Below are 13,195 nucleotides of genomic sequence, written 5' to 3' on the forward strand. Positions count from 1 at the left end.
AGGAGGTGTAGTTCTACAAAGGAGTATGGGAGCTGCAATCCTTTGGCCAAACTTGGCTTTTGATTCACAGACAGCGTCCCTGGCACAGACAAACAGCCCTGCTTGAGCAGGCAAGGGCCAAATCAGGCTCCCTTGTTTCCAAAAACCCTTTTGCGTTGAAAAAAGAAAGAAGAAAGCCCACCCCGCCCGCAACAGAAAAAATGGCGCAGCAGAAAAATTGCTGGCCGGGTGGGAAAATGGAAAACGCCAATCTCGTGAGGAAAAAAACACCCACAGGCCCTTTGCAAAAAATTAAAAAAGAAACACCCAACAGTTTCCAAACCCACACCACCCAAACTCACCCACCCAACCTTTTCTCCCGGTCTTCTGTAGCCTAGCTCTAGCTCAGACACAGCCAAGGAAGCTGTGACGCAGCAATCTTGCCTGCCTGCAGAATCTCCCTTCCACCCTCTTCAGATTCCCGGTGCAAATGAGCCACGAGGCTCCCTGTGCTCGCTCTTTTCATTCAGGACGTCCTACCAGCCCCTCCCCCTGGTTAAACGTGCTCTCTGATTGGCCACAAGGTGCAAACAACACGCTAGGTTGCCCCAGTGAACTTAAACAAGTTTGGGTGATTTGCAAAACCTTTTTTTAAAAACGAAATAAAACGACGACATAACTAAAAACGGCCAGTCGCGGTTCGAAACTGCGATATCCAGACGTGTGGACAATCAAGGCCGTATATTGCTTCAAAACTAACGAAAATAACAAATTAATAACGGGTAACGGGGAAATCGAATTATTTGAGCAAGCCTAGTCATTATATTATATTCTATATTATTCTAGTATTATTATAGCATTATATTATTATTCTATTATTCTATTCTATTATTATTATTATTATTATTATTATTATATATTATATTATTCATTATTCATGGCTACATTGAAACTAGAATAGAGATAAATCAGTGTGGAAACTTGGCGAAGCCTAAACTGCAAGAGGTACCATAGATTGTTGTACATGGAAATAATGGTAGTAACAAGACATTCTTGATAGGATTCACAGTTTGTCTGGTAATGGTGGTTTGTGATGACAACTAATTTACAGTATATAATAAATGTTTTTTGTTCAACAATAAATGTGAATTCTTCTTCATGGAAAAATAAGACATCCCCTGAAAATAAGACCTAGTACATCTTTGGGAGCAAAAATTAAAATAAGACACTGTCTTATTTTTGGGGAAACAGGGTAGGGCTCATCTATTCCCAAACGACATTTCTCAATGTTCTGAGCTGTTCCTAGAAAACACTGCTCCCTCTTTTCCCTTCTCTTAATGACAAGAGGCTATTAATTTACAGAGGAAATGAAAAGTAGGCACCAAGGCAGCCTTTTTGGCTTTGCTTTTTCAGCTTTGCTTCTTTACACTGAATATGAAACTGACTTTGGGAACCTTCCGAGATTTGCAAAAATAAAACAAAAAAGTATAGGGAAAAATTAGATTCTTAAATTTTTGGTGTGGGCCACACCCATGTATGGAATATTGCCTCATATGTACAAATTTAACAAATTTGATCCCAATTACAAGGACTAACAAAAAAAATGCACACCCCTAGCAAACATAATTACAGTGCTCTTTGTCCTTAGGTGGGTACCTATAATACCATTCTCAACCAAAGTCTACAGTAGTATACGCAATAGGTCACAGGTCTGAATATTTTTTTTCCTTATTAGAATAGGCCTATGAGGAATGGTGCTATGAGAGGGGCTGTCTCAAACTAATGATCAGTATGTGCTGAAAGGAACTTCTATCACACAAGATCCGTCTCAAGATGTAGGGAGAGGTGGGTAAGAAATAAAATTATTATTCTTATTCTTACAAGAGGAGGGTGCTGCTTTTATCCCTTCACTGAAAGATACAGCTTTTTGTGGCCTTTGGATTCTTGACAGCCCCTCTGAAACATCCTATAATTCAGAAGCCTGAAACCTGACTACAATTTGGATTTGACATCCAACCCAATATCACTAATAATTTATCACTTCTCTCTCTGTTCCTTGATTACAATATGGAAGTGTTCCATGCTTCTTGTAAATCTGTAGCAATCTGTAAAGAGGGTATAACTTGTTAATCAATACTCTTTCAACCAATATGTAATCAACATTAACTATTGTAACATGCTCACCATTTCATTGAGAAAATCTCAGCATTAGGTTTCAAATATACTATACGTTTCTAATTTGTTGGACTAGATGGCCCTTATAGTCCCTTCCAATTCCAAGATTCTATTATTCTTTGCCTTAATTCAGATTACACAGGTAAGACCTGCAACAAAATGGAGTGTGTGGAATGTTTATTTACTGTTCTTGTACGTGGTGTCCCATTTCTCTTGTATCCAGTATTTCATTTTTCTCTGACTTCCAATTGTAGCAGTAAACACTGGACTATAGTAAGTTCATGTATTACACAAGTTCATGTTATGTGGTTTCAGGTGTTTCTGTGGATGAAGGTGAGGGCAGCAGGAGATCAAGTTGTCCACAGTGAGCTATGGAAGGTAAACTTTTACCCAGGTGTCAAATCTAATCAGAAGCCTGACTGTGCTTCTTCTGGCAGAGGAAAGAGACAAACTCCTTCCTTTACTGACAGAAGAAAAGAGAGCCCAATGACCTCATCATATGGGCTGATTTCCCTGTCATACACCATTTTCATACCCCTTTCGCCACAGAATCCATGACACAATGCACATCTCCTTCCAGGCTCCATGGTGAAAAGGGAGAAGAAGCAGTGTATGCTGTAGCAGCAGCAACATGGGAGTCTTCCTGTGTTGCCTTTAATACAGTCAGGGGAAGCTGGGGGGCAGATTCTTCTCCCTGTGGGATGGGGCCATTGGTAAATCAGGCAATGCAGGGCATGGGGCAATAGGTTCTCCATGCCCCTCACTAGGACCCCATGGATTCACCACAATCTGTGACAAATCCCTTACTTAATGTAATAAGGTCCTGAGTGTACTCATTTCCTACCCTCTTTTCTTGGCTGAGAAAGTTCTGTGCAGTCAGATTTCCTGCTGGATTTGGTACCTATGGATGAACCTGGTTTTGGGACCCCAGCACAGAAAACCTGAACTTGAACAAGTGAGTCTTTCCTTCAACTACTCTTTCTTTCACAGGACAGCTGGTGAGCTGGAGCAGATGGGGATATTTTGATGATGCACAATATTTTCACTGGCACACTTATTGCGAGGGAGGACCTGATGAGTGAAATCTCCCCATGAAAAAAATGGGTTGCATAAAAGGTGCAAGAATTGATTCCTTGCATAATGTGAGTGGGCCTACTTATTTTCTTTCCTTCCTTACATTTACTTCCCCACAAAGTATGTTGCTGTTTCCCTCTAGAACTGCATTTCAGACCTAGAAGGAAGGGAATCAGCTCCAAATGTCTCAGCATGAAAGCACAATTAATGACATATTGCCCAAAATTTCATGACTTTCATTTTGTTTGCACTGTTAGAGAAAACTAAAGTTGAGCCAAATTATGCTTAGTACACATGAAAAGAGAATTCCCCCATTAAATTGGTGCCTTGGCACTCTCACTGATGCCAGTCAGAAAGGTTACAACTGCAAATGTACTGAAACCTTAAATTAACAGCTTTGTGAGGCCTCCTGAATTTATATAGTTCAAGGAAGATTGGGCTGTTCGAAATATACTGCCTTGGCTGCATGCCATTACACAAATAATGAGTGCCTGCAGTAGAAAGTTGACTAATTTGACCTATAATGATCTCCTTTTCTTTGCAAACTTTTAAGTGGTAACTAATAGCAGTGTGACATGATATTGCTACTTTTGGCATCTACCTTCCAGAACTTGATCAGTGTCACCGATTTGTGACAGGGAAACTTTCTTGAGCAGCCTTTGAGTGCAGACACCTGGTGAGCAGGTGGGTTGCCCTGGCAACAAAAATGTAGCAAAGGAAAACTAATTGCAGAATAGATCTTCACATCAGGGCCAAACGGAGCCTATTGTGGGCAGAAACACCACATAATCAGAAGGCTAATTAAAAACAACCTGAGAAAAGCCTAGATTGCTCAGGCGATCATGACAGAGACAAGGAAATGAAGGATGGTACTGAGGCTGAACTGAAAGGCATATGCGTTAAAAGAAGGTTGAGAGACGTCTTCTGTTATGTCCCCTTTTGCCCCCACTGTCAATATTGAACTTACAGTCATCTGTTATGTTTTGTTTTTACATCCAAAAGGGACAGAAGTATGCATCCTCATTCAGCCTGGTGAAATATTGTGGCTTGCAGCTAACAACATTCATAGAGTAGTAATATTCTGGTTTGAAGTCATTAATCTCAAAGAGCAGTTGTGCCCCCCTCATTTGATAGAATGCCCGTTGTTTGTTTGTTTGTTTATATCCTTTCAGCCCTCCAGGTAATGTACAGCAACTAAAAACAGACAAAAGATGGAAAAGACACTTTAAGAAACAGACTAAAACAACTTTGTAAAAGTTAACACGAGGAAAAAAACACACGGAAAATGATTAGAAAAACAAGTCTTGTCAGAAAAACAAGGCTTATTACAATAAAAAAAATTATACCAAACAATGTAGTCTTCACTACCTCCTGGAGGCTTAAATGAGGTAAGAAGGCCAAAGGAGCACAATATTACCCAGAGTTCTACCTCCTTTTGATTGTCGTAAATTAATGGTATTGTACTTTGGACATATGAGATGACATGACTCGTTTGAAAAGAAGGTAAAGCTTGGTAAATTTGAAAGTACAGTAGTAAGAAAACAAGACAACATTGTAAATGGATTGATTCAACAAAGGATGCCAGGAGACTGAATCTGCAAGACTTAAAAAGGACTGCGATGACTAGCATTTATGGATGAGTCTCATTCATAGGGTCCCCATTAGTCAATATTAATTTATTACAAATAATAAAACAAATACTCACTTCAGATAACTCCTTCCTCAAACAGTTGTGGAGGACTAGTATAGAACTGTGTAGACAGGGGATCTTTTTTGTCGTCATCACATCAAATGCATAACCCTCAGGGCCATATCCAAAAGATTGAAATACTGGAGTCCCTGTGTTTCTGCTCCCTAGCTATATATGAAGAACATTGTCTGAAGCCGTGTTGAAAAGAAATTTGCATTTGCATTAAAAAATGTAATAAGAGTTTTAGCGAAATTCCACAAAATACAACAAAAATGTAAACAGACATATTTTCAATTCCTTAGTTTAAAGCTGCTCATAAATTCTACTTCAGTCTCTCCAAGTCTTGTGTGATTATATAACTCAGATCTATATTTCTGGATGGAGGACTGCTCTATATCATCCCAGTTCATATTTCAACATTCTACATTAAATATATTGCTCCAAGTAATCATAATTCTTGGCTCTCCTAGGCCAATTGAATTTCCCTAGACCAGCTATTTTCAAACCCGTGCTCCAATGAGCTCTTGGAACTCAGCAAAGCATTCTGAGGGACTTCGGGCTTCCCTCTGTCCCCTCCTCCTCCCCCTGTCTAGTCCAAACTGATCATTGCACATGCCCAGCCCTGCCTGCCTGCCTGCTTGCCTTTGAGTAAAGGATTTTCCATGGCCAATGTCCAGGCCTAGCACCACCTTCTTTCCTTCTCTTTCTTTCTCTCTCTTTATTATTTCCCACATGGCAGAGTCCTTCCTCCTTTCCCCTCTTTCCCCTCCAGGCTTTCCCTCCTCTTTCCTTCCCACTGTCTCCCTTGCCACAAAAAGCCTTTTACTCTCAGTCCCATCACCACCAAAGCCATTTTCCCTCAGCCATCTGTTGGGGGTGCTTTGATTATGTTTTTCCTGCATGACAGAATGGGGTTTAACTGGATGGCCCCCAGGTTGCTTCTATAATAATAATAATAATAATAATAATAATAATAATAATAATAATGAATGGCCATTTGTTGGCGGTGTTAGAATGTGTTTTTCCTGCATGGCATAATGAGTTTGGACTGGATGGTCCCCGGGTTGCAATAATAATAATAATAATAATAATAATAATAATAATAATAATAATAATAATAATAATAATAATCCCCCCTGTAGGTGCCACCTTGTAGTGGTGGCGGGGGGCTTAATTGTTCCAATGATGCTGAGAACTGTGCTGACATTAGTGTAACTACCGGCAGGTCCAACCAAGCCAGAGAGGTCTCAGCTGAGAAGTGGAACTAAGAACACCTAACCCATTAGCATTATGGAGAATCAAACCAAAACAAAGTCTATACCGGCTTGGTTGTCGCCCAGGATAAAAAGGACAGCGATGGATGCTGCCGACTCTGGACATCCATTGACAAGTGGGCTACAGAATCAAAATACAAATGAACAGTCACAGAAGCAGCAGAAATATACAATGCCAGAAAACTGCACAGTCATGAAATGCTATTACAAATCTGAACCTCAAAAGCACGACTACCAAGAAAGGATGCATCAACTGTGGAAACAAGAGTACCCTGACTCACAGATAACAGAACCCTGACTGGCTGACCAACGAAGATTCATAATCAGAAACAAAGTGTTCAGTGAAGTTGAACTCAAAGAAATCCAGAAAATCTGCAAAGCAAATTATCATCACACCACAGCACAGACAGCAGCAGAGACTCCAGCAATACTTGGAATGGTGGAACAGATTGAACCAGAAGAAAGTGTGGAGCTTTTGCAAGAATTTGAAAAATCAGGACTTGAACCAACAGGAACCTTGACAGCAAGACAACAAGAGCTCAAGGATAAAATCATGGCTCATGCTGCAGCAAATGCAGTGAGAAAGCGGCTCCCAACTCTAAAAACAGTGCCCAAGAGACACCTGGCACCTCTCATGAAAGATGTGAATACAAGTACTCTCCACTGTCCAAATAACATCAATTGAACAAACAAACCAGTTTGCCTACAGTGCAGCAGTGATAGTAACATAAGAGCTTGGGGTCCTACAACCAAGGCAGCCCCAAAGATAATTGACTGGAAAACCAAAGTGGAAGGTCAGGCTAGAGTTGAAAATCAAAAATCTTAGATCAGATTAAAGTAATCTGAAAAATAAGAAAGAGAAGAAACTGAAGAATGACAAAATCAAGCAATACCTGATCAAAACGTACTGGCTGAAAACCAGAAAAATTTAAGAAGCTTTGAAAATCGTGAAAGAACAAATTACAGCAACAGCCAGAAAAACTGAAAGACAATAATAATAATAATAATAATAATAATAATAATAATAATAATAATAATAATAATAATAATTTTTATTTTTATACCCCGCCCCATCTCCCCAAGGGGACCCGGGGCGGCTTACATGGGGCCAAGCCCAGGCAACAAGCAGTATAAAACTCAGCAATAAAAACAAATCATAAACAAATAAAATAATATATTTTATATATAAACAAAAGCACACTTTGATAAAAGCATATATAAACAATAAACACACTTTGATAAAAACTTGGGTTGGCTCCTAAAAAGGGTAGTGGGCCCAAAAAGTGCAAATAGTTTTATACAGTACAGATTAGGAAAGAGGTAGGTACCAGGGACTATTATCCCATTAAGGTGCTGGAGGAGGCATACACCTAAAGACTATATACGGCAAGGAGTAAAAATGCTATAAAAATAGAATGGACAAACAGGGCAATCTCAAACTAAGGAAATCAGTCGCCAAAAGCCTGTTGGAAGAGCCAAGTTTCAGGCTCTTCCGAAAAATAAGGAGGGTAGGGGCCTGCCTAATCTCCCTGGGGAGAGAGTTCCAGAGCCGGGGGGGCACTATGGAGAAGGCCCTCTCCCTCATCCCCACCAACTGCGATTGCGACGGTGGTGGGATCGAGAGGAGGGCCTCCCCTGACGAAAGGAGAGACCGTGTAGGTTCAGAGGGGGAAATATGGTCACGAAGGTAGGTGGGTCCGAATCATCCAGTACAGACAAAATCAACTGTTTCAATCAGACCAAAGACAGTTCTACCAGAGTCTGAACAAAACAACAGACACAGTAACCATAAAGCCAGAGAAAACTGCAACAACGAAGTTCTGGAAAGAACTTTAGGAAAATAATAAGAACTGCAACAAAAACACTGGGTGGATAAAGGAGTTTGAAGGGAAATTCTCATAGAACAAGATGGAACAGATGGAAATAACAACTGAAATGATCAGCAAACAAGTGCAAAAAGTCAATAACTGGACATCGCCTGGTAGTGATCAACTGCATGGATTTTGGGTCAAATATCTGATTAGTTTACAGGGAAAAATGGCCCAACAATTCAATGAGATGCCGCAAAAAGGAAGTATCAGTGAATGGTTAACAACTGGGAGAACATATCTGATACAAAAGGATCCAGCAAAAAGAGTCGCACCAGAAAACTACAGGCCAATAACTTTAAATTACTGACTGGCATCAAGACAGAATTGACAGAATTCAAGACTATCTTGAAGAAAAGATCAGCTTGCCAGATGAACAGAAAGGCAACAAATGGAAAAGCAGGGGCACAAAAGACCAGTTATTCATTGACAAAATGGTTCTGGAGAACTGTAAAAGTCAAAAAACTAATCTTCACATGACATAGATCGACTACAAAAAGGCTTTTGACTCACTCCCACACAGCTGGATCATCAAGTGCCTGAATGCCATCGGGATTTGTAAAAATGCTGACACTTTTATTGAAAATATGATGGAGCACTGGAAAACTGAATTGCTGACTAGGCGATCCACAATGCGCATTGTGCTTCTTTCTTGGGGGATACATTGAATCTTGTCTCAGTGCTCATTACGGATCAGAAATACAGATTTTTGATAAGCGAAGTGACATTTTGGCACCTTTATTGAAAACATGATGGAGCACTGGAAAACTGAACTGTTTGTTGGAAATGAAAGCTATGGACTTGTCAACATCAGAAGAGGAATTTTCCAGGGAGATTAATTGTCCCCTCTGCTTTTCATTATTGCCATGATCCCTCTGTCAACAATCTTCCAAAAATAAACCTCGGGTATCAAACATCTAAGAAATCTCACAAAATTTTGCATCTGATGTACATGGATGACCTGAAGCTATATGGGAAAACGGAAACTGAAATCCAGCCTCTGACTAACACTGTCCGACCTTTTAGCACTGATATCAGCATGGAGTTTGGCTTGGACAAATGTTGGACAGTGGCATTGAAGAAGGGAAAAATCATTGAAAGTGAGGGCATAAATATGCCTAATGGCCAAACGATCAAATGTCACCAGCCATAGGCCTATAAATATCTGGGCATATTACAGCTGGACAACATAAAGCATGAACATGTGAAAACTGTGATCAGCAAAGAATATACACAAAGGGTCAGAAAAATTCTCAAAAGCAAGCTCAATGGAGGCAACACCATCAAGGCTATAAACACCTGGGGAATACCTGTCATAAGATATACTGCTGACATTATAAATTAGACATAGGCGGAACTGGACAATTTGGACAGAAAAACAGGAAAACTCAAGACCATTCATCATTCACTGCACCCTCGCAGTGATGTTGACCGGCTATATCTGCCTAGAAGATCAAGAGGCAGAAGACTCTTACAAGTAAAACAAGCAGTCAAAGAAGAAGAACATGCCCTGGCAGAATATGTAAAGCAAAGAGAAGAACCAGCTTTGATTGAAGTCAAAAATCAGAAACTCCTCAATTCACAGCAGACAAATAACCAGTACAAGAAAACTGCACTACAAACTAGAGCTGACAGCTGGCACAACAAAACATTGCATGGAAAGTTCCTTGACAAAATTGAAGGAAAAGCTGATAAGGAGAAAACCTGGCTATGGCTCACAAATGGGACCCTGAAGAAGGAGACAGAAGGCCTGATCCTTGCAGCCCAGGAGCAAGCCATCAGAACAAATGCAATTAAGGCCAAGATCAAAAAATCAGCTGATGACCCAAAATGCAGACTGCAAGGAAACCGACAAAACCATCGATCATATCCTCAGCTGCTGTAAGAAAATTGCACAGACAGACTACAAACAGAGGCACAACTATGTGGCCCAAATGATTCATTGGAACTTATGCCTCAAGTACCACCTCCCAGTAGTAAAGAACTGGTGGGATCACAAACCTGCAAAGGTAATGGAAAATGAACACGCAAAGATACTGTGGGACTTCCGAATCCAGACTGACAAAGTTCTGGAACACAACACATCAGACCTCACAGTTGTGGAAAAGAAAAAGGTTTGGATCATTGATGTTGCCATCCCAGGTGACAGTCGCATTGACGAAAAACAACAGGAAAAACTCAGGACCTCAAGATTGAACTTCAAAGACTATGGCAGAAACCAGTACAGGTGGTCCCGGTGGTGATCGGCACATTGGGTGCCGTGCCAAAAGATCTCAGCCGGCATTTGGAAACAATAAACATTGACAAAATTACGATCTGCCAACAGTAAAAGGCCACCCTATTGGGATCTGCACGCATCATCCGAAAATACATCACACAGTCTTAAACACTTGGGAAATGTTTGACTTGTGATTTTGTGATACAAAATCCAGCATATCTATCTTGTTTGCTGTGTCATACAACGTCGTTGTGTCAATAATAATAATAATAATAATAATAATAATAATAATAATTGTTATTATTAATGTTGAATGGCCATCCGTTGGTGGTGTTTTGAATGGTTTTTCCTGCATGGAAGAATGGAGTTTGGATGGCTCCTGCTTGTTGTTGTTGTTGTTGTTGTTGTTGTTGTTGTTGTTGTTGTTATTACTACTGTTATCAAATGCGCAGACCCCTGCACTCACCTTGCTGTGACCCGCCCTACTGGCACAGCCAGGAGTCCCACAAAACCCCAAAAGACCCACATTTTCTTCCACAGGCTCCCAAAAGAGCCAGGTTCCCACACACTCAGAAGCCCAGCTGCTCAGAAACATTGTATCCCTCTCACAGGCAATAATGAAACCACAAAACTGCAGCTCAATTCACTCTTGCTACGTTATAACCCAGGATAATTAATCACTTCCAAAAACTGTTTCCCTGCAAACTGAGCTCACCGCTAGCTACCCCTGTAGGCTCAAAATCACCCCAAAAGCCCTCTCGAGCCACGAATTGACCAGATTCCATATCCACAACTTAACCAATCTGCCCCGGACTAATTTCATTTGACTCTTGATCTTCTTCCTAACTGAACTGCTATCTCGCTTTTTGTCATTTTGGCCCCGAATAGTCTCCCCACACATCGATTGGTCTTTTTCTATGAATGAGCTGGCCTTTTTATGAATGGATACTGGCAATGTAATTCAAGGGATCCTTCTGTGTTCCTTTTATGAACTTTTAGGTATCAGGGACCCCCTTTCCCCTTCCTCCCCGCATGTACCCCACTCTCCTAGCGTTGTTCCAAGTCCCAGGGTACTCCAATCTGCCCCCTTCGCCTGCCTGGGCAGGAAAGGAAACTCCTGGGATTCCCTTCTAAGAAAACCCCATGAATACGCATCCAGAGATGGGAGCCTGGACAAGCGTCATAAGGAAACCTGTGTTCGTTTCTCCAGCCTCATGGGATGTTGGATCATTTTGGATTCTCCCCGGAATATGGGGTTCCTCATGTGTCACTATCATTCTATTATTGTTATTATTTCTTACTGCCTATATTATTTTCATTGCTGCCATGTCTGTCTATATATATATATATATATATATATATATATATATATATATATATGGAGCATGTTAACTGAAGCCTGACCGACCTTTGGCTGGAAAAGTCACCCCTGGATGTCCAAATAAGGACACAGGATTACAACAGTTTGGACTCTCAAAATTCCTTTATTGACAATAGGTCTTGCCCCAGACTTTGGAGGACATTGAATGTCAGATCACCTGGGGAAAGGCCCTACTGGACATCACAAAGGACTCATTTCCTGGAGGAAGGAGGCTGGTTTCAACAGAAGCCACCTACTAATCCTGTCACCCTCTCCTGTCACTACAGTGGAAAACCTGCAGGGGCTAGACCCCATTACTATCAACCAATCCAGTGTCCAAGGTCCAGCCGGACATAATCCTGTCATCTCCACCTATATGCTCTTTGTTTTCCTGCTGCCGCACTTCCTCCTCCATCATTAGCTAGCATCACAGGTGGCACTCGCCTTCTCATTGGACAAAGCGGCCAAGCCTCCTGGCGGTGCCTCCTTCCCTGTGATGTCAGGGAACCTCCCGGCGAATCAGCGCAGGGCCGGGAAGCGGGGAAAGGTGGGAAATGCAAAACTAGAAATGTATAAAAAGTGCTGTTTTCACTGTAAATGTATGCCGGTTTATTTCTGCATCACATTGCAACCATTATCCTGTACCAACTGGACAGAATAAAAGGCTTCGGTGCTCTCTGCTTCACAGAACTTGGGTGAGATGATTTTTTTCACAGGGAAATTCTAATTTGCTTCTCGGAAGGCTCACCAGGTGTTGTACAACCCTTCTTGCAGGATTCGGCGCGGGTCTCCTTTGCTAGAAGAGACTCAAATTTTTGAATTCTACTTCACTACCAAAGCTGGATGGCCATTTGTAGAGGATTCTTTGACTGTGCTTTTCCTGCATGGCAGAATAGCATTGGACTGGAAAGTCCTTGGGGTCTTCTACTGAAATACTCTTAAGTTTATGTTGGTTAAAATTGTTCTTCATTTTAAATATTGCATTGTGCTTTCTTCCTTCCTCCTTTCCTTTCCTTTCCTTTCCTTTCCTTTTCTTTCTTTCTTTCTTTCTTTCTTTCTTTCTTTCTTTCTTTCTTTTTGCACTACAAATGAGATATCTGCAGTGTGCATAGGAATTTGTTCATGTTTTTTCATTTCACAAAAAGCACTACATCTATCTGCCACTTGCCTGACCCATCTTTCAAATTTTAAATTTTAAAATGCCACACATCCAAAAGTTTTCCCATGCCTGATATATATACATTATATATAATCTATATATATAAAAGAGTGATGGCATCAGGGCAGTGGACAAAACAACAAAAATACAGGCCCCCCAACCTCGAAATTTGACAACACAACCCATCATCCACGCCTCTAGGTTGATACAACAAAAAGAAAAGAAAAATAAAGTCCTAATTAGAGGGAGAGCAATAATTGTTTTTATCCAATTGCTGCCAGTTTAGAGGGCTAATCTCTGCCCACTTCGTTGCCTAGCAACCAAGGGACAGCCAGGTTTCAGTTAGGGGACAGGCAGATTTAGGCCTCACTTAGACTTCTTCCACAGATTATCTAATT

The sequence above is a fragment of the Anolis carolinensis genome, chromosome 3 (assembly GCF_035594765.1).
Source record: "Anolis carolinensis isolate JA03-04 chromosome 3, rAnoCar3.1.pri, whole genome shotgun sequence".
NCBI classification, from domain to species: Eukaryota; Metazoa; Chordata; class Lepidosauria; order Squamata; family Dactyloidae; genus Anolis; species Anolis carolinensis.